This window comes from Gavia stellata, chromosome 11, assembly GCF_030936135.1.
Source record: "Gavia stellata isolate bGavSte3 chromosome 11, bGavSte3.hap2, whole genome shotgun sequence".
NCBI classification, from domain to species: Eukaryota; Metazoa; Chordata; class Aves; order Gaviiformes; family Gaviidae; genus Gavia; species Gavia stellata.
This window is the reverse complement of record NC_082604.1, coordinates 13,546,978-13,570,672: the sequence shown is the minus strand read 5'-3', so window position 1 is coordinate 13,570,672 and position 23,695 is coordinate 13,546,978. Positions and strand designations below refer to the sequence as shown.

The 23,695-nt window shown below is 38.5% G+C and overlaps 1 protein-coding gene across 1 annotated transcript in view; it reads left to right on the top strand.

The window, feature by feature from the left end:
- Window positions 1-23,695, top strand: part of SLC9A9 (solute carrier family 9 member A9) — a 210,680-nt gene that overhangs the window by 23,762 nt on the left and 163,223 nt on the right. The window lies entirely within an intron of this gene.

The following is a 23,695-nucleotide window of genomic DNA, read 5'->3' as shown; positions in this document are numbered from 1 at the left end:
GTAGCATGGAGCTGCCTGCAACCTTTAGTCTCTTCAAACTGACCAGTTTACTGTTAGACAGATAAAATGCTGACCAACATTTGGAAGTGTACAGGCAGTAACTCATTGGTGTGCTTGACTTGGAGCAGAAAGGGAGAGGCTGACACAGATCTCCTACTTGCTACCTTGAAAATTTCATAATAAGCCAACTCAGAGGATGCTTTGTTCATCCAACCACCACTGTTTTACATATCCCTCTTCTGAGCCAGTTGATCAAATAGTACACTTGCATCTGATAAATCTTTTATGGAGCACAACTGCTATTAGGCTGAAATTTTTGTGAACACACCAGCTTTCATAATGACTCTGGGATAGATGCTACACTCAGAGGAGACAGAACCTACAAAAGTTGGTCTGATCAGATAGTCAGATTCTCCACAGTGAGAGATAGATGACATTTAAACAACATATGGAGCTTTTCTTCAGCTCCTGGTTGCTTCTGAGTATTAAGATGACAGTGAACCATCTAAGGTGTTTCCCTAGTCTTTGCTCTCCTCTTAATACTTTCTGTCTGAGAAGAAACTCCATTACATTTGACTCCATACTCCATACATTTGACTATGTTGATAAACTGCAGCAAGTTCAGTGGATGGCCACCAAGACGGACAGGGGCTGGGACATCTGCCCTATAAGAAGAAACTGAAGAAACTGGGCTTGTTTAGCCTAGATAAGAGAGGCTTTGAGGGGAGGTTATCAAGAAGACAAAGCCAGGCTCTTCACAGCAGTGCATGGTGGGAGGAAAAATTGACAGACATAAATTGTAATTTAAAAAAGTCCTGACTTGATATAAGCAAAAACTTTTTCACCATGAGGACAGTCAAGCATTGGAACAGGTTGTCCAGAGATGCTGTACAATCTCCATCCTTGGAGGTTTTCAAGACTTAAGTGGCTAAAGCCCTGAGCACTCTGGTTTGATCTCATAGCTGACCCTGCTTTAAGTAGGAGTTTGGACTAGAGATGTCCTGTGGTCCCTTCCAACCTAAGTTAGTCTACAATTCTGTGATGCTATAAATAACATACATTACAGCAGAACATATTCTGTCCCTAGTCCATTCCTTTCAGCCATTTTATACTTCCAACTTTTCTGCCACTTTTGATTCAGTTATCTTAGTCCCATCATCCCATACCCAACAATTAGCTTCCCAGACAGCTTTTCTTTCTCCTCACTTTTTTTTAAAATATGGAGTCTGCAATAAAAAAGTCTTACTGAAGAAAAATGACTAGGATTATTTCACTTCCTGCTGCAGCAAGGACTTTATGCATGAAGATGGTTCTTAAAATGCTAATTAGCCTCTGCTAATAGCCAGCTCCATACCTTAAAAAGGAAAAATTACTTTCATTTCTGTAATATACTAATTGGGCACTTGCTTGCTCTTTGCACCATCACCTCTCCCCAGCTAACCATCCTCTCTCTGAAGCTTAGCAGCAACCAAAATTGGAATGTTAAAAGACCACAATCTCCACTGCTTTTTGACCTCTCCCTTATTGGCAGCATGAGTGCTTTTATCTGTTATGTGGTATTTATGTGCACGCTGCATATTTTGACCAGGATGATGTCACTGGTAAAAAAAAAACTTGATCTGTAAAAAGACAATGACTAATAGTGAAACTCTGCAACAAGAATATAAGGTCATATATAGACACACTGACTGACCTAGATACTGCACCATCGATGCCTTTTTGTAGCCCACTTATGTTGTATGAGAGGATTGCTATTTCTCAGACTGAAAATGAAAAACAAATTTTTTTTTAAATTGTTTGCCTTTCTTTAACCCGTCCTTACAACCCACTCAGTGGTGAAAATAAGGAAAGATTCATTTTGCTGAGGAATAGGGATTATTTTCAGAGGTCTCTTTGCCTATTTGATTTAATCCAAGTGAGACTGCACATGAAAACGTTAGGTGTGTTCCCTGAGAATGATCTTCATTTATTTGATTTTGGGAGGGGAAAGAGTGTTTTTTTTATGCAATCTCTATGGAACATAAGTATCATGAAATGAAATTAGGAAAGCAGAGAAACCTATCTGATGTTGTTCAGTCCTTTTGCAAATCATGTCATCTGGTTTATGCAGTTACCCTCCATTGTTTATTGGGAAATGGATACAGCTGATTTCAGTTTCTCTCCCTTCAAACAACATTCTGAGTGAGATTGCTCTTCACCACTCACTTTCTTGTCACAGTCATCAAATAATTTAGGGTGGAATTGACCTTGGGTCCAATCCCCTGATGAAAACAAGGCTAACTTCAAAAGTTAGAGCAGGTTACTGTGAGCCTTGTCTGGTCAAGTTTTGAATCCATCTCAGTATCCATCTCTGAGGAATACCATTACCAACCAAGTGCCAGCTGGATTTCAAACCAATGATGTTCCTTACTTTTTGAGCCCAGCAGGAGAATGGGTTTTCCACCCACAAGTCCTTCCATGGTGAGTGACTTGATTTAACCAGTTTTCCGTAATCTTCCTATTAATGCTGTCTTATCTGGCCCATACAGAAATGCACAATTTGTGCTATAGCATAGCATTATTACATGTCTAACCTGTCTACTACATAGACCTTCTCATTCAAAGACTTTAAAATACCTTTTAAGTTCAGCTTGAATTCTAGGAAGCAGAATATTACTCTCACTTTAGATATGGCAAAATGCACTTGCTGACAGGTTAAGGGATGTGACTGTTCACATAGTGTCAGCAACAGCTCTGAAGCCCCATGCCCTGATCTAATCACGGGGCTGTGCTACCCTATTTGCTGTACAACTGCGAGTATCTGAAAAGCGTTTTTTTGCCATCACCATTTAGGTGGCTCAAAAATTCATGTGCAATGGAAGAGGGAATGGCCTCAGTGAGGCCGGCATCAAAGAGCACTGCCAGAGCCAGAGGCATTAGAGATGTAGCTGGGTTACTCAGGATCTGGTTTCCTGTCCAAATCACAATCCCATTTTGGCACCTTTCCAAAACAGCCCTCTGCTGTGGCCAAAAGGAACATTTGTGTTTGATCCTGAGTCAGACATTCAGTGCAAGAGCCTTACTCATGGTTTTATTAAGGCTCTGAATGGTCCCATTTTGCTGTTGAACTTTGTCGTATGTTTAACATGCAGGACGTGGTTGTACTGTTTGTAAGCTCTTTTCTCTGTTAGAGATACAGGCCAATTGCCTTTCTTTCCACACGCATCAGAGAGGAGACGAAAAAAACGCATCTTAACTACTTTTAAAATACAAATAGGCAACGAGAGAAGCAGCAAATAGAAGTATTTAACGACAGCACCCAGTACTGCAGTGAGAAAAAACTAAAATACTGCAGGCTTCCGCGCATGGGACCGCTGCCGGGGGAGTCCTTGCCCACACGTCCTGAGGCCTCGTTCCTGCCTCGCAGGGGCGCCACCCGCACCTCACTCCAGCGCCGGCGGCAGGGCCCGGCGGCAGGGCCCGGCGGCAGCCAGCAGGTGGCGGCCGCGCTCTGCCTGCGCCTGCCCGGGCCGGCCCCGCTCCGCGCCCCACCGACCGCCGGGCGAAAAGCGGCGGTGCCGCAGCCGCGGTCAGGAGCGCCTTTTTAATATGCTGTTCACTTGGAGACGGCTTAAATGCAGCGCTGTGGCAGCCGTCCCTCCTCTCCTCCCTTCCCCATCGCTGTTTGTCGCGTTTGTGTGGCGGGGGGGCGGCGGCGAAGCGTTGACTCAGAAACCTGGTGAGCGCCCCGGCCGCCATCCTGCGCGGCATCGCGCCCGGACCGTCAGGCTGGCGGGAGACAAGGGCGATTTAGCCAAATTTCAGAGCCTGGGTTTCCTCGGCTCTCCCTGTGAACTGTGCGTACATGGCTGAGCGGGGAAAGTGGGTAGGAGAAATGTCAAGCTGATCCAAAGGCAGATCTTGTGTTAGTTTTTAGATGATTAAAGAAAAATCTTAAGGAGGGAAAGAAACATTTCATTTTATCTCAAAACTTATTTTTTCAAATGCCTGGATCCTATTTAGAGTTCTTCTCTAGGTTAGAGGTGGGGGCACCTATCCACATGGTGGGCCTAGTTTGGGGCCGTCCAGATTAGGATAACTGGAGTGAGGCAAGGCTCCGATTCCAAATCAGGAAGAGCCCGTGCCAGCTCTTTTGTTTATTCTGTCATGGGAATAGCTTCCAAGGTCTGCAGAAACCAGGACACTCACTCCTCTTTTCTCCAACTTTGAGCACTGGCTGTAGGGGTATACTGTGAGTTAACAAACAAGCATCACTCTTTACACATCATTCTTCAAACACTGATCTATCCAAGAATTCTGAGTAACACAGTAAATTAAACAATTCTGATCAACTCTTATTAGAAAACTAGGGATGTCATGGATATGAAGGAGTCTTGTAGCTGAAATTGTTGTCCAGTATGCCTAAATGTCAGAATGTTAATAATCAGCCTGATTTTCAAATGTTTTCACTTAGTTTTCTAAGTATGGACTTAGTTACTGGAATCACGACACAATGATTTAAGGACATCGATAACAAAATTACATTAGTTGTGGGAACACTTGCAGGATTGGAAGTGACTCAGAAGCCTGAACTAGTTGTTACAATGTACTTCTGGTAAAAGGAATAGACTGCAAAACCCATTACAGTTGCAACCTCTCACTGGCAAATTGCAGCCTCATTAGTAATCTTGGCAAGGTGATGGGGGTTTTACATTACTGATCCTCTTGTTAACCCCTCAAGTGTGTGACTGAAGCGCTCTTTCGGGAGCAGTGAATGTTGTAAATATATTTCATTTATAGGCAAACAGATGCTCTCTGTCTTTGGGGCTATCAAACTGGCACATTCACGAACACACAACTCACTTAAAAATAAATGGTAAGACAAGGTAGTAGTTAAACCTGCCAAAAATTAAGATCTAATGATAATTGTAAGCACATAAATTTTGTCATATTTTCCCAGTGAGCCAAGACACATAAAGTAACTTCTCCCTCTCCCTGCAAAACTGTCTCTTCAGTGGTGCAGGTGTTCTATATAATTCTTATATATGACAAGGATGACATATATAATTTTTTTTAAATGAAAGAATAGATTAATCTATTAATGACATATTGACCTGCAATGTGTTAACATTACTATAGGGCAGTATCAGTAGTTATCAGTAGGTTGTCCTGTTCATATACTTCACTAATACAAGAAATTTATATAATTAGGAATAGGTCTGCCACAAGTGTCTGCAAGCACTCCCTCGTGTGTCACTCACACCGCAGTCTGGCTGAAAGCATGTGTGATGCATGTAGTAAAGGGGTAGTATTATCTCTTAACTGTGTCTGGGAGCTAAGTAGGTAGCAAGACTGTTCCCCTGCTGATGGAGTGATTGAGTAGGAAAAAAAAGAGTTAACAAGAGTAACATAGCCAGGATAACAAACCAATGTGCTATCAGAGTAGCAAGGAGAGCATCATCAACTGGTGATCAAAGCTCATGGTGAGGGACGGGTACCTTTGGTTTCAGTGGTTGCACTGAGAACAGGTGCCTGTTAGTAAAATCTGTAGGGCTCAAATACATGCCCATGCATGTTAGGGCCTGGCCAAGAGAAAACACAGGCTAATAGGACAGCTGGCAATGGTCATCCAAGGTTCATAAGCTATTTAGACTTCCTTCCTTCATACTAGTTATCTTCATTCTCTGTCTGAATTGTCAGTTCATAGACTTTCAGTGTAGGGTAGACACAAACAGCCATTGGGTTCTAAAGGTAGAAATGTTCAATATAATTTAAGGACTGCTTCCACATCAATGGAGCACATTGGTATCAGTTTAACATATTTCCCAATAATTGCCCACAAATGCTTTATGAAGGACAAACAATTCCACAAAGCTTCTCAGATAATATTCCCCCTGATTAAAGAGGCTCAGGAAGGGGCTGGGGAGAAAAAAATGCCACACCATGAAGTTAGCATGTCATGGGCCATAAAAAGGTGCCTGTAGCCACACCATTCAATTAAAATTTCTCCTCTGTGTTCTTCCTCTGTTCATTAGGTACTGGCCTCTGGGTGGCTTCTGCTTTCAAAGAATGAATTATTCAAACTCTGCCTACATATCTCTTTTCAATAACAACTAACCCCATTGTGTTACAAGGACAAAAACCTTTGGTAACAGCCAGGACAGATGGCTGAAGCTAGGCAACACATTTCAGAGGTATGCCACACCTCTGTGTTATCAAACCCGGTTTTATTGGCAAACCTCATTATCTTTGATATTTTAATTAAAGTGCCATACTTGAGGGTATTCTTGTTGTTCAAAAACCTCATATTCAAATATTTTTTAATGCCTCATTACGAAGAAAAACTGGAAAACATGATCCAACTGCAAACTAAAAGCTGAACAATCCAAAGAATACAAACGATGTCATTTAATAAAAATCTTGTTTGAGGACTTATTATTTATCTTTTGGTGTTTTTTTAACATGTTGCGGATGCAAACACTGCAGTGTTATTCAGCCAGTATCCCTGCTGGAATGCTCTCTTCTTTCCGTAGTGATGCTATATAAGCCCCTATCTCAAGGGAATATGTAACAGTACAGTGCCAAGATGCTGTGCTGAGATATTTGTGCCTTCATACGTCCTTTTCTGCAGGGCTTTCTGCCTCTAAAAAGACATCTGTGTTACTTTCCCCTCTTTCTCTCACTTCTTTGAGCTGCTTGATCATTATAGTTTAACCTATTCTTAATTTCCTCTTGCTAGCCCACTTTGAAAGCCTCACGTATGATTTCCAGTTGATAAAATTGCCATTGGGATGCCCTTTCTTTTCCTTTAGCATTGATCATCATCACTCATGAACAGATGCTGGGGAGGCAGATGATCTTTCAAATGTAGCAAGGAGGACTAGGAGGAGAGTGCCTGGAGGCAGATTCAACCGCTTAGAAGCATGTAGTCACACACCGTGGTGTTAGCCTGCTTCTGGTAGGGAGGGGAGTGAGAGCTGAACATCAAAGTGCAATGGAAACGTAAAATCCTTAGTGCCGTGATTCCTCTTTTCATCGGTGCTTTTTCTCCTGGCAAGGTGTTGCCGGCAGTTCTGCTTTCTATGCCACCAAACAGATTCAAGCTTCAGTGAATGTAAATGGAGCTCCTGGATCTGTTTGGTATCCTGTAGAAGTTCTAACGCTCACTAAAATTAATTTGAGATTGAAAATATTTTCAATCAGCAAAAGCAGGTTTGTCTTTCTAGGACAAACAAGGCTCAGGTATTCTTCAGGCTCAAGCTTCAACAGGATGGGTGAGAGCAGGAAACTTGGGAACAATCCATCCTAGGGAATTCCTTAGGCCAGGTCAAAGTCATATGCTGCATGGTGGCAATAGATTGGCTTCTGGGCCAGAAGCTTTGATGCAGAATCCTGCCCATCCTTTTGACGCTGTGTCACATCCCAACTGCCGTCAGCTGAAGTGTTTGAAAAAGAAGTGGCAAACAGAATGTATCAAATTTATACTTAGAGCTCCCTTTCTGGGTTTGTACTGGGAGCTGGGAACACCCCAGAACCAAGCTCATGTGACATTTTGCAAAGTAAAAGGCTACTGGAAGATGATGATACCCATTCTTTTGGTTATGTGCCCCAGAAAACACAGTTTGCTTCAAATAAGGCTTTAACTGGGTAGAACGACGAAGTGCTGCTTGGATGGGGTTTGGACAGCAGAGGGTGGCAAAGCGCAGTTCACAAAGGGACTCGGGGTGCTGGTGGGCGCTGGTGACCGCCCCCCCTGCAGCCCGGCCGGCTTCCTGCGGCTGAGCGGGTATTTAGCATTCATTTCCAGTCTTCAGGCTTCCTCATCTATCATGTGGGATCAAGATTTATTCCCTGATCTCTTGTTGCTAGTGCTTTTGCTTAACTGCAGACAGCTCTGCTGTGCTCTTCTGCCTTGTCTTTCATATTCTGTTTGGTTTTTACCGTACACTCATTTACTAGAAAAAACATTGTCATCGTTATTTCCTTGTACAGCCCAAGTGTCTGTTGACTTCAGTAGGTGTTTGACAAGCGTGAGTAATTCTGTAACGACTCTAACCCTTTCAATGCTCCAAAATATAGACCAGTGATTATTGTACAGGAGAAATCGCTATGAAAAAAGAAGGCTGTATGTGTGCATGTGTATAAAAAAGTGAAATGTAATATAAAGAGTATACTATATAAGTTAACATAGCAAGAGCTTCAGACTGAAGGAAGTAAAGATCTTAAGGCCAACTTTTAAAGTTTTGTCAAGAAATTCCAGAAATACCTACTAACTTAATTAGTTGGAGAAATACCAACAGGCAGCCTAAAACAATTAATGTTTACTTATTTCTGAAGCACTTTTTACTTTTTTGAGTAGTCTCAAAAACTTTTCCCATCTGTGGAGGCCTGGCCTGATTTAAGAAAGACTTCTCTAATGTGATATGAGCAGTATCTCACAAACTGTGGTTCAACCTGTGGTACAAACTGCCACTGGCAAGCATTTTGAGTAATCGATTGCCCATATGAGATTAAAAAGAGAAAGAAAAAAAAGATTTCTACAACTTACAGCTTACAGCAAAATCTAAATACTTTGTAAAACTGTGTTTGTGTGTTAAACAAATTTGGCTACAGCTGCTGTATAATATCACAATCAAAAGTTACCATAGTTCATAGTAGGCAATGCTCAGAGATGTAATATCAGTTAATTTACACCAGTGTCCTCCCAAGAAGAGAACGTTCTTCAGTCTTGCTTGTTTAGGAACATAATCTTTCTCTGATCTTTGAAGTCATGAAATGAAGGAGTAGATCATGGAAGCACAGAAATTAGAGCAAGAAAAGAGCTATTAGACCATATAGCTCATTACTCCATCTCTAAAAGGCTACTCTGCAGGGCATTCTTGGATACTTTGTCCAGTATACATAAAAAACTGGGAGCATGGAAATAATGAAGGAACAATTCTAGTGTGCAAAAACGTTAGTCCTTTTCTCTCTGCTTTGATCCAGCTATAGGATGAAGCAAAGCAGTAATTGCTGCCATTATAAAGAACAAATCTATTTGCATTTCTACAGTGCTTCAGCTCTAGCTGTGAATGTCTAATCAGTCCTACTGCTGCAAAAACATTTTCCAGCCTCTTATCAAATCTATGTCTGATTGCAGTGCATTACTACAGAGCCATTTAACTGCACCCATGTCCTGGCCCACATCAGTAGAGGGCCATGGTGAGAATTTTTGAAGCCAGTGCTGGCGTGTATGAAACATAATACAGCAGTGTCAGTGGTTCAGTAAATATCCCTTTCACCTCTAAAAGAATGGTGCCCAGCATAACATGCAAGGGTAACTGTGCTTCTGGAAGAACTGTAAAACTCTGAATAATGCATGTATAAAGATCCCATTGCACACTTTTGCAGGAATGTCACTACATTTGCCCCAGTGTCCTTACTAGCTTTAGCCATAATAATTATACTGCATTTTTCTCACCCAGACTTCCCCTACAGTTTTGATTGTAGGCTGTATTTCTCGTTCCCTGTTCTACATGCTTTATTGCACTATTGAGCGACTGCTACATTCTGATGCAAACATAACTGCTCAATGTGACACATAAATTCACCCTGAATCTGAGTAAGTTGCACCTGCTTTTCTACCAATCAGTGGTGGTGTTCTGCCTTCACAAACCTGGAAATTTAAGGTCAGTTTAAGCTTAGTACACAGTTCTCAGGTCTGATATAGTCTCTTTGTTTCCATCACCCAGCACAGAAGTATAACCCAGCCAGGTTAAAGATAGTTATAGGAAAAGGAGGTAGCTGGAACAGCACAGAACTGTCACGCTGTCAAACAGCTCATGTGAGCAATGGACATGCTACATGTGAGGACAGATCATTCATTACTCCTAAGTTCCAGCTCTGCTCACTCCTTGATAGACCTTGGTTCAGCTGAAGGAGCACTAATATACCATCTAAAGGGAAAATGTCATTCAATTAGTTGTCATAGACTTGGTAAAAAAACCCCCAAAGTGTAACTTGCGATGAAATAATCAGCTTGTTCTTACAGGGGAAGATGAGTTTACTTTCCTCCTTTTTATTATCAGTTAATTTATGTTATTAAATGCTGTGTGTTATAAAGCATTGTATCACATGGATTTGATTGTTGGTCTCTTTTCCCATGTGACTAGTGACAGGACAAGAGGAAATGGCCTCAAGCTGCGCCAGGGGAGGTTCAGGCTGGATGTTAGTAAAAATTTCTTTACTGAGAGAGTGGTGAAACACTGGAACGGGCTGCCCAGGGAAGTGGTGGAGTCACCATCACTGGAGGTGTTCAAGGAACATGTGGATGAGGCATTGTGGGACATGGTTTAATGGGCATGGTGTTGGGGTGATGGTTGGACTTGATGATCTTACAGGTCTTTTCCAACCTTTGTGATTCTGTGATTCTGTGATTTACTGATAAGCAAATGTTTATATGATTCATCTGACAGAATTGTTCATGCATAGAAAAGAAAAGGGGACTCTTTCTTCAAGCTTTTTAAATACTCAAAGATTGATAAAATATACAAAACATGTTCAGGGCGGTGTCAGGGACTGACAGTCATGCCCAGTGAATAGCAATGTAAGTGCAAAGTTATTCGTGAAGTTCCTCCACACTTACACCCTATTGACAGGAATCATTGTCTAGGGGCAATATTAAATCTGAGCAAGTGAAGAAAAGGAGACACAACAGTTTTTCAGTGTTATTTTCAGCTAGCCAAATCCCATATGCTTGCCTTATTCATGTTTGTATCTAATTTGATATGTAATTCACATGACTTAGGCAAAAATTTTTTGTCCCCTGGTTTGATGTTTTTACACACACATTTAAGAATTATATTGCCTGTAATCCACTGTCACTGTTAGACATGTTCCAAAGTCAAAATCTTTTATACAAATATCTCAATCTTTTCTCATCAAAAACATTTATTCTTCATATATATACAAAGTAAATTTTCCATGTGAAAGCAGCCAATACCTCATAACCGCATTTCCATTTAATCAATTTAATCATCATTCATTTGCCTCACCCAGGAAACATTTAAGGCAATTTTCCACTTAATCATTTCAACTAAAAGCTACAGTAGTAGCTTCAGATTTTAAAGATTGTCAAACCTTATCCTGTAGAATCGGAAATTTTATTTGTTAAACAAGACACACAGCCATTATGAAGACTCTGTAATGGGAATAGCATGTCCTATAACTGGGCATGTGCAAGCCTTGGAGTTTAGAAAAGTGCCCTTCATGAGATGCATTGAGTCAATCTGTCCTAAAGATGTTACTTCCACAAACTGTTCAGAAATGCTGCGGTAAAATCCTCTTTTATGCATCTGACTTCTGCCTGTGTAAGTCATCTTACTCAGATCCTAGTGCTAGTAAAATAAAATACAATTCTTTAGAAGGTTGTTCTGCCTTCAGGGGAAAGGAAATGAAAAACTGGAGAGGGAGTGAAGTAGATCTTGACACATCTGTAGATTTATGCTAGAGGTACAATCATACATCCTGCAGGATCCTGTAGGTTTATATCCTACAAAACAGAAAGAATAAGCAATAACTCCCACCTACTGCCTTCTACTAGCAATAACTAACCAGATTTCCTGGCAATTCCTAAGGTTAAATGGGACCTGTCCTTGGTTGTTGTCAGTGAGGAGCATGGGTATAGCATGGAGCCACAGAATGTCCTGCTATGTGGTTGGGGTTTGTGCAGAATGAACTCCATTAAAAGAAGAAAAAAATAATTTCTACATAGGGCTTTTTACGGGCTTACAGCCCGTGAGACAGAAGTTTATCGATCACTCTGGAATAGTCCAGATCTGACAAAAAGCAGCATGCACTCTAAATATCTAGTATATTCTTGGTAGCGTGGACAGGAGGTTTTCATTTGCATTGCCATTCATTACCTTGAACTTGTCAGTTGCTTTTAAACATACTTAAAAGCAGAGGATTAGGGAATGACTTCTCTAATCCCATCCCTCACACTCTCCACAAAGAAGAGTTGCCTAACACAATGTGTTTGGTTAATTATTAGTCTTTGCCCCAAGGGATTTTCTGTGAAAAGGCTGGAGGAAGTTAGTTTAAAGTCCTCTTGAGGCTAAAGGTAGATATTTTTGGCAACCAATCTGGCGGAAGTTTCTGGGACCTTCTTTCAGGCCAGTCGCTGGCATAAACCACTCCCTGAGGCTGCCTGAGGAGTAGGGACTGGAATGGACAGTGAATGTAGAAACACAAGTCATTTTATTTGCATCTAGTTGCCCAGTATTCACTCTTCCCCCATTCCCAGTGCTCCTCAGGTATGGTAACTAACTGAGCTATCTTTGCCATAGATGTTTTGGGGCATCAGAGAGAAAAAAGTCAAATCTTCAGCACTACATTTTCATTATCATAATTAGCCATAATTAAAGAACTGTTTTAACAGATGCATATTTGATGCATTTTGATACAAAAATAACAAAACTACAATGAAGAAAGAGCTATGTTTTATTGAGCAGAACCAAAAACACTGCGTGAATGATCTGATTAAAATACTTATGTACGTACTGAACAATGTAATCTGTATGGTACAGTAATATGATCAGGTTGGGGAAGATACAATTCTCATAATACTGCAGACTCATAACTGCAGACTCAGTTATAGGACACTGATACTTGTCAAATTTTTTATTATTACAACTTCAGAAGACACAAACCTATTAAATAAGAGTGTTTTAAAATAAAAATACAGTAGCATAATAGTGGGCTTCTTTGGGACTCTGCTGCTATTTTTAATGTTTTAAAAGAATATTTCTATCAAGCACACCAATTAAGGATAGAAGCATAAGCAGGAGATAACCTGTTTGCCACAAGTTAAGTAACAGTGTTTTGAAGCTCTTGTCCTGCTGACTCATTCTGAATCATATCAGGACAAATACTTTCACCCTGAGAAGTTATTTACTGGCCTAGAAGGTTCCTATTTCTGAAAGTGTATCATACTAGTTTCATGTCACATAAGACCTATCTGTATGCCTGTCATTCGGTTAATTTTTAAATTTTTTTTTCCAAGAAAAAAAAATCACGGTTTTCACTTGACCAATGAACATCACTGCACATTAATACTCGTATATCCCTAGAAATAGGAGCTAGCCGGGACATGAGAAATCTTGTCATTCTCCTCCATCCTTGTTTGCTATAGCAAGGATGCTATTTAAAAAATGAAACCAAACTTTAAAAGTTTGTTAAAGGTTGGATGGGTTTCTTTTCCCATCTACACACTTACAGAGATTCTCAGACTTTCAGTGGTCTAATTTTTGGATTTCAATTACTGAGGAAGAAAATCTGGCACAAGACTGAACCATATCCCAGGAGGTAACCACACCCTAACTTAGAAAAATGAAACTTAGGGTTGACATTCTTAAGTGTCACTTATTTCTATGGGAGAGCGTACCAAGCCCAGGCAGATATCTGAAAGCTCTCAAGCCTTAGCAAAGTCCCTGTCTGTCCTAAAAACATACAACTGTTACCTAAAAAATATATTTTATATTTCAAAACTGCACTATGCATTAAATCTAGGGTACCTGACAATCTCTACTTATGGTGTGGGTATGAATTCCTCTTTTCTTTGTTCTTTAGCACTTGTATCACTATTTGACTGAGCTAATCCAGTAAAAATGCTAAAATGGTTTCAAACAAGTTTCTCTATAGTTCATTTCATGCCCTATTTTACAGCATTTATTCTCTAATTTACATTATTCTGAAATCACAAACTGATCATAATTACCTTTTAATGGAAATATAAGCTCATTTAAAGGGATCATCAGGTGCTCCAGTGAAAACCTGGAGTAAGTAACAGGTCCTTGCAAACATAAGATCATGGTTTTAATGTATTTTGATGGGAAATATTAAATAAAAATATTTTCATATTTTATATGTAAAATTCAATATTTACACTGTATTTGAAAATGTGGGGCAAAAATACTGCTTTTTCAGAATCTTTGGGGATTTTTCATTCTGAAATTTAGAGAGTAGCTGAATTATTCATGAATTAGTTCAGAGTGAATAATAACCAGAAGCATGAGTCTGTCTTCCACATAGATTGATAGCAGGTTAGTATCTAGCGATGTTTCTATACTTGGAGAGGGAGTTCAAAACATTACTGGTTCTCACTTTCTTGATTCAAAATACTTTTTTTCTGAATTTCTGCTGAATCAGACTTTTTTTTTTTCCTTTTAATCATTCAGGTCCACAAGGTTTGAAGACTTTCCCTAGACAGGTCTTTTATACTAACATTCTCAAATGTCCTGAAATCTATTTCTGAAAGTAGGATTCTGCTGTTACATGGAGTTCTGAAGAAAACTCATATAAAAGTTTTTTTTTACACAGGGAATGTTCTTGAAGTTGAAAAGGAAAGACGAAATTATCTTCATCTATCCCTTTGTCAATATAATAATGAGGTGATACTCAATGATATTAAAGGTTAGCATATTTGAAGCTGATCAAAGGTGAAGAAAACAGACACAAACTTTTGTTCTTGGTCCGTAGCTAATCTGTGACACTTAATGCTATCAGATGTTGTTGAAGCCATGGATTTAGCAGAGTCTTTAATAAAGTCAGACATTTATATTGATAATGAGATAGGATTAGGGGTCTTCGCATTTCAGAATACAAAGCACCCACTCATCTGAGAACTAGAAAGAAACTTCTCTTATAGAAGACAATTTTAGAATTGGCTGCCACAGGTTTTCTTGAACTTACAAAAGCTCTTGAGTGTTTTGACTAGGCTGAATCCTTCAGGATATTAACATCTTGTAGGTAAAGAAAGAACCTTGCATGTTATGATTGCTGTAATAATGATAATGTTTGTAATAACTCATTGGTGAACTGAATTCATTGCTGACTGAATTAGCCAATTAATTAGTGAAACTGATTTACCTGACACCCTGACTGACTTTATGTTTTAGTCCAGTATGTGACAACAGTTGTGTAATCTGAGAACTCAAAATTATTGACATTTAATTACAGTGTTTTTAACTCCTGTAGGTAATACCCTGTCACTATCTTATTTTCCCTCTGTAAACCAGGTATTTTCAGTTCTTCTCTTTTCATATGGAAGTCTCTTAGTGTCACTAATATTTTTCTTAGATTTCCACTACCTTCTGTACAATGGTGATTTAGGCATTTCTAAAATAATCTACCATTATTGTATCTGGAAAATCTTATGTCTGATTTTTTTAGATTTTATTTTTACTGTTGTGAGGATATCTGTCTCAAAATATGCTTGTAAGATTGGCAATTATTCAGTATCTATTGGAGGTTCTCTCAATAATACTGAGTAAAGTAAATCTTGATGTAATGTTTAAATCTTTGTAGTACAATAAAATATTCAGTGGCACTATGGTTTGGACACAATACAGTTGACAGTGTTTCATGGCTCATTTGCCCAAGTAATTAGGAGATCTTAGTCATCACTCAAAGATCAAGTGCAGCTTTTTCATTGCAGAGATTCAGGTTTTTATGTATATAATGCATAATGTCTCTGGTTTAAATGGAGCTCAGGAACACAGGGATCCTAAAGCTGTGGTTATACTCATTAGAGGAGTATTAAAAATGCATTAAATAATATTGGCAGTTGTGAGTTGTGGTGAATTGGTTTGTATGTCTTTGATGCAAAATGTTGTAGAACTATAGTACAGTAAGGGCTATTTCAAAGTCAGTCTGAAAAAAGAGGTGGTTTTTTTAAAAAAAAAAAACAAACTTGAAATACCATTTATTGACAGTTTCCAGCTATGTTTGGTGACCTCAACTAACTTTTCAGCTCATGTAGGTCCACACCTTACTCCCCTTTTTTCACTCCTCACTTACTTTTGCTCCATTGTTAGCATTTCTTAGCAAAATCTACAACTGCATCTTGAAATTTTGAACCTGGGCAAAATGTTTTTTCCATTTTAAAGGAAAGTATCTCTGTATCTCAACAGATATTTTCCATGGTCAAACGTGCTACAGAAGACTAACCAAAATAAAATTCATACTGACATGTAGCAATTTTTTACTTTCTTGAGCATGACTACATAGGAGGTTGGTTTTAAGTAAACAATGGCTCAAACTTTCAGGCTTTCTGACCACTCAGGCATTCTGCATAGTCTCATTCAAGCCAGTCCTAAAGCACCAAACCCAAATATGGTTGGTCTTTCCCAAAGTCAAATGACTTAGCTTACTTGGGCGTGACAGCCTTGCAACTGGGCAGAGATACAGCAAAGGGTGCAGGTAGAGCAAACGCAGTAACCTCTGAGCTTGCTTTCAGTGATACAGTGATAGCAGACTAGCACAGGCCTCTGCTACCATCTTGCATGCATACACACACCTTGCTGAAGCCCATGATTGGATATGTTTGCATGTTTTTCCATTGATCTCTCCCAGTTTCAGTGTAAGGACAGTCTCTTGCTTTGGTCCTGTACCAATAAAGGTGGGACGCAGAACATAAGTATTTTGAAGCATGTTTCAGATCTCTTCACTTTTTCTGTCACCAGAGGCCCCCAAATTGACTGATATAGAAACCTGGGCTGGCTTTTTTTCATCCGCATTCAGTGTCTGTTTACTTGATTGTTTGAGTTAACTCTGAACAGCCATCACTTTCCCAAAAGTCCAATACCATAGGAGTATCTAATGAGCTAGGCTACCTATAGTACCATGGTTACTGAAATGCAGCCCTTGTTACTCATACCTACATACATCATATCTCTGAGGTGTAAAGTGCGTTTCTCTCCATTAGGTCTTCCCATCAAAACTTCTGATTTAAGAAGCAAACAGAAGGTGATCCGTGACTAATAAAAAAATCTTTGTGGTAGATCTTTTCCATTGCTTATTGGGAAGTGCTAAGCAAAAGCACTTCTTATATCACCTAATGTCCTGCCAGGAACACAGCTGTGCTCTCTTGAACTGTTTGTCAGATCTGTAGTTGCTAAAGCTATGCATATAGCTATTGAACAGTCATTGTGCCTCAGGTAACTAGGTATGCGGTGGATTTGTAAAGCCAGTTTCTTTTCTCTTCTTCCAGTTATTTCTATAGCCAAAAGGGTTTCCTTCTTGTGCAATTTATACAGAACAGCTTAAGGTAAATTTATTATTGGTTTATTGTTACCTGAGCCACTTCGCTGAGGTTTTTTCTTGCTTTGATTAGTTAGCAAATGATTTATTGAAGAAAAACCCATGATAATACCCCTTTCTAGTGACAAAACTCATTTAAAAGATGACAAAAAGAAGAATATACTAGTACATAGAACACTGTGAAACGATGAATCACTGTAGCCAAAACATTTGATGTGAAGCATTCCACTCTATAGAAAAAGTTATAGGAATATATTGGTATGGTAGAAATAGAAAGATAAGAATAAAGGAATAAGTATTTCATTTTCGTCTTTACTATTTATGTTTTTCAGCATACATTTTAAATTCTGACTAGTGACTTTTTATTACTATGTGATATCGATAAGTCAATCACTATGCTATTTCATACATGAGCAAGAATAAAATCATCTACTTTTCCTATTGTTGGCTTACTAATATTGCTGTTCCTTGCTAAAAGAAAGAAATGCAACTCAGGTTTTTTGCATCTTTTGCTTGCAGGATTACAATCTGTAGCTATGTTCAACTGGCTTCAGGCTACAAGATAATCATGTCTAGATAGAGTAAGATTCTTTAGGTAGTTAAAATGTGAGATGAAAAATTCTCTGCAGATTAGAAAGCATATTTGGCAAGAAAGATTTAAATTACAAGTCTCATTCATGCTACATAGCACCACTGCACAAACAGTTTAAATCTGGAATTATGCTTTTTAAACCTTTAACACAATAAAGACCCTTATCAGTGAGATTCAGCAGTGATGTTGCAATGAATAAAAAAACGGAAGAAAATACAACTGCTGATAAAATCATCAGGCAGATAGGGCTGTCTGTTTTGACGATATGGTGTGTACATTGTACATCTTCACTTAGCAGTTTCTGTTACATTCTAATTATGTCCCCTACAGCTTTAGATTAAGAGCAGCTTTTTTTTAGAACTGATAGGTTTTCCTTTTAGCTTGCACGTGAGGATACAGTTGCTTATCAAAGAAGCAGCATCCTATAAGCAACCTGCCAATTTGTATTTATTGCCGTAATTTTTTCAGTTTGCTCTAATGCAGAGGGATAGGCGCTGTGATGCCAGTTTATGCAAGCCAAAGGTTTGGCCAGGATTTTTTACGAAGCAAAGCTCAGCACAAGTTTTCTCACCTGACTGCACCATTCAGGCATATTTTTACCACGAGAGATTTGTAGGATTTATTTCAACTTGTATTTATCTCATCTCACATGTACCTAAGCTACCTTATGTGAAGGTAGCCTGCCTGTCATTGTCATCTTGTCCCCCTTTGTTCACTGTTCATGCATATATAGCTCCTCTCGACAGTTCTTTTGGACATGATGTTGTCTTGCATTCCCAGAAATGCTGGTAACTTGGGTTGGTTTTTTACTGGCTGCATTTAGGTATAGTACAGCCTTTTGTTACATGTTTAGATGTCGGGTATGCCTTTTATGGACATGTTTCATGGCCTTTCTCATCCAGTCATATGGCTAAAAATCTTGCCAGGCTTTTATCTTTCCTGTCTTGATGACTCCAGTATCTTTTTCCTTCGCAGATATGGTCTGATTTCATTTGTGGCTATTCACAATGCTTCTATTAAGATCATTCTCCTAGCCCCTTGACCGCTTCTTTCTTTGCATCTTTCCTCCAGCCTCCCCTATTCTGCAGCAGACATACCCTGCTTGTCTCTACTTTAAAACTACAAATTATCTCTCTTCTACTAGCAGTATGCTGCATAAAGTTTTACTATTTAGAACTTTCTGACAAGAGCTTCCCAAAAACCTCCAAAGCAATTTCAATATCTCTTTTTAGATCCCTTCTTAAAACCAGCTGTTGCTAAAGGAAACTCTTGCAAAAAATAGGCCTTTGTTGAGCTGCATCTTAAGCTCTTCCTGAGCATTTAGATAGTTTCTTGTGTAGTAATTACTCTGTAAAGTCCTTAGGAGAGGGTTTTTTTTTTTCCTTTACATTTAAACAGCAGCTAGTTCAAGAATGTCCCAATCCCAGAGTAGCCTTCCTAGAGAGCAGCTTTATAAATAAATTCACTGGAAACTTCCAGCAGTACCCAGACAGCCAATGTGCCCTCCAAACTCCTTTCCTCAATGCATGGCAATGAAAGATTAGTAGCAGCAGAACTGTGGTAGTAAAAACCCTGGACCTTTTACATCTGGAGATTCTTCCCCCTTTTTTCACACAGGCAAGCTTGAATTCAGTCCAGCTTCAAAAAAGTAAGGGCAACCCAATGCTCAGAATCATTAAAGCATTGCAGAATTTTTGTTCTGGTTCTTCAGTGTCTGTTATTTACTTTGATTTTTTGTCAGTCTAGATTTTATTTTGTGTTGTTCTACTGAGATTTTATGTGGTTTACTTGGCGATTCATACTGGAAATTACCATAGTTAAAGCTCAGTTTCCCAGAAGATGATTCTTACATCAGCAAGTCAAATATTTATATTGTATCTCCTCTACTATGTAATTGCAGCATTGTATGTAGCATTTTTTAGAGATGAGGCACTTTGTAAGTGCCAAACTTGCATAATCTGGAAAAGTCTGAATTCTCCTGTGTTTCATTACATCACTGTTTTCTTCTTTTCCTGTTGAAGTGGCAAAATACATGCTTTAGCTTGATGGGCTCCTCCCCACACTTTCAAAAAAGTTATGTTTGGGTGTAGAAAATGTCAGCTCTCCTGCAGCAAAGCTAATCTGAGTTTTGTTCTTCTATTGTATTACTTTATTAATATTCCAAATCCATGACCAAATCAGTTATTCACAAATATTATTTGCAGTACCAAAACATCACTAAATCCAACTGAGAATTCTTCAGTGACTGTTTATTACCGATCAATGTACTTACCATGTCTTTCTAAAGTATAATGTTTCTAATCATCTAGTTTCAGATCACACAAATAAATTGCTGAATTTGCGTATTTATTCAGGACAATAAGAAATTGATAAGGAGGTAGGGCAACCCCAAATCAACTCCCTGCTCTGTATTGATTGTATGTAGCCCCTTGAACATTTCATATATCCCACATGCAAAAAAGACATGGTTTGAGACACTGTCACCTAGCAGAATTCACAGCTTCGTTACCTATACAAAGCTGGAGGGACAGAGTGGAAGAGAATTAGACTTCAAAGTGTAGGCTCAAGCTCAGACTTCCATCACCCAGGCTGAGGATCCAAACCACTTGATAATCACATCACGCTTTCACATTCATGCACTTTCTAGCTATTTAGTTTAATGAATAACGGCTAATGATAACCAGGGGGGAGCAGCTTCTAGGCACTGGGAACCTAGTGTCTCTTTGGCATGTTCTTAGTATCTAGGAAAAATGAAGAAGGAGAACGAGGTGAAGCAGGGTTTTGAATCTGAGGCTCACATGTCTTACTCTATTGGAGTTGAGTGAAAAGAGACTGCGAAGTGGAACCGCCTCGTTTTCATTCAGCTTTGGGTTTTGTGAGGGCCAGGTCTCAGCATCTTTCTAACAGGCCTCAGTGGCAAGACAGTCATTCACTAGTTTGTGAACCCCAGATGTTCTTTAGACAACCAGTATATGCATTACATAGTACTGGACAAGCCCCCCAAAAATGACCTGTTGGGAATTAAGAGGCTTTATGGATGAAAATTAAGTGTAGTAGGGGTCTAAGGCAGCAGCTCTGAGGATTCAGATTTTCAACATAATTAGAAGTTTCCTATCTAAGTCTGTTCATAAATCTGTGCCTTGTTCTTTTAGTTCCACAGAATAGTACTTGCTACTTCATTTTGGGGAAAAAAAAAGAACAGTATCTCAAGTTGCTAATACAGTATTTTAAATGATGCACACTTTGCTGTATAAATGCAAAATCCAGACATATACAGAAAATAGCAGTTACTTTATAATGTTTATTATCAGAGAAGTATCACATAGAACACAAAGATAAAGGTCCCACAGTTTAAGGGGCAACTACTTTCCCAAAGAACTTACAATATAGATTAAAAACAAGGTTTTAAAAAGCATATGAAATAAAATTACTTTGCAAATGTATTTTAAAGTTAAGATTTTCAAAGCCTCAGTGGAAATTAGGGTTACATTGATTTGCAGCTCAGCTTTTATTTCCTTTACACAGATTTGAAGATCTCAGTTCTGATATTCTAAAAGAATAAAAACCAAAATTTAGCATTCTGGATTAGTAAAAAAGTAAAAACTAAAGTAAAAAAAGATGATTTCACAGACAGGAATCAGAAAGATGGAAGTACTGTCCTACTAAAGAGATTCAGAGCTAATTTGTTTCAAGAGCCTACTTTGTATCAACAGTGAGCACTGGGTTGGGAATGCGTTTCAGTGGGACAGGAACATTCTGGAGGAAGTTCAGAGCCACTGACACTTTGACTTATTTACAACCTTTTAACAGACATTTTACTAAATTTTTTTAACATATATATTAAATGGATTGTTGAAGATGAATAAAGCAATGAGATTTGCTGAAACTTGGTGGGTGTAAACTTGCTAAAAATAACCTAGATGTATCAAATGAAATGACAGCAGCCCTAAAAATAAATAAGACTATTTTTTTCAGTTCTAGTTTATAATAGCAATAGGAACATCGGTGCAGGGTGTTTCCTTGGGATTATTGTCTTGCTGTCATTGGGGTACGCTTCCCTCAATGTATTTCCCTTAAGAACAGTTACGTTGTGTAGTACTGGATGATGTTTAATACCACTGTTGTTGGGAACTCAAGTATCTAGCTGAGATCCAACTTTTCAATATGTAGTGGAAAAGTCACACTACATCATCAGCTAGTGCTCTAAGAAGAGTTGTTATGAACATTTCCAATAAATAAATTGCTTTGCTGTTTAAAATTGACTATATATTAGACTGTGTCACCTGAATAATCTCTGTCACTGAAGATAATGATAAAGCCAGAGTGACATTTTTTAATAATAAAAACCAACAAGCTGGAATACACAGGGATAGAGTCTGATCTCAGTTTTACCAGTCTAAAATGCAGAGTAACTCCTGTGATTTAGAACTGGAATTTCTCTTAGTTCTAATCTGTAAAACTGAGAACAAGATCTGATGTCATGTGCAGGATAACAAAAGCAATTTTATTTAATACAATAAGGTAAATTCCCATTTTTTTAGTGGATGTGTGAGTATATTTTGTATTACAATGAATTTATTAAATTATTCTCGGCTGGTATAAACTGCCATAGTTCTTTTAATTTTACAAACATCAGAGCACTTACTCCAGTTCAGAACTGCTCTTTGATTTCTAGTTTTCAAAATAGCCTCTAGATAAACTTTTTTGTGTAGTTTGGAGAAGGTGACAAAAAACCAAATTTTGAGATTACTAGAAAATTAGAATTGAAAATGAAAGACATTGTTTCTGTTTTAAAGTTATTTAAAGCTGTTGTAAAGTTATTTGAAGTGAAGGGGGGGTTGCATTTTTTATGGCTGTGTCTAGTAAGAAATTACTGATAAAATGATTAATGATTATTTTAATATATTACCTTTATTAAAAATATAGATCCTTTAAAGAAAAGATAAACCAATGTGTTATTTTACAACAGGAAATTATTTTGTTTTCATATGTGTTAGACGGAGGGGATACAAGTACAGATTCTTGTGGTTTATTTAAGCTGGCAGTCCCTCACATAATCCAAATGTCTGTCTGCACTTAGTTGGGTTTATATTTGAAAAATTGGACCTTTGCCATTTTAGCATTACCAAAATGTATTAAGTAGTTCATGAATTAAAAAAAAAAAATATTCTGAGTTTGCTGTTCTCTTTTCTCTGCTGGATGAGGGTGAACATCTCAGTGATCAAAGCAGCACCGTTGTTTAGTCTGATCTTCAGTTTTATTTCCCTTTTCAGTGCAGCCAAGAATTGAATGGTATGTGAACTAAACCAGGTTCTGTAAGTCTTCTACTGTACTAAACTTTATGGCAAACTTGGACCTCCTGTGTCAATGAAAGACTCCCGAATTCAATTTTGTCCAGTTCATCTGCAACTTTTTGCAGACAGTAAGCAGAGACTTACTGAAAATATTTAGCAATGTATAAGAAACTATGCTAAAGACCAGGATGATATCTACAGCGGGTATTTAAAGAATTATCATGACCAAATTTGCCAGATAGTCAAAACTTAATTTTATTTATTATTTTAATATATTTTTAACTGAGTCAGAAAAGTTTCTCTGGTCAAAACTGTAAGCAACTTTGGGCAATTATTTCTAAAAGGCATGCATATGCATATGCTCATTTCCATTGCTGTTGACTTTTGAGACAATTTCAGATCAGGATAGCAGCACCACAGTCATTTTCTGAAGAACTCATTCCTTAAAGCAAACGTATTTTTGCTGGGGATAAATAACTTCACTGCAGGGTCTTGAATCATTGTTCTTTGGGAATGGAGAGAAAGTGAGCTCATCAATCAAGGAGAACCACAGCTGGATAAATTGTTTTAGAACAATTGGTGGCTAACTGTTTGCTAGGCAGCTTGTGTAAATACATACACAAATACTTAGGACCGTTGGGGAATTCTGTGGTGACGTATCTGCTTCCCTCTTAATGTAATCAGTTAACTATACTTCAGAAAATCTACAGCTTGGTAAATTATCTGAAAACAATTTGTAATTAACTCTCAA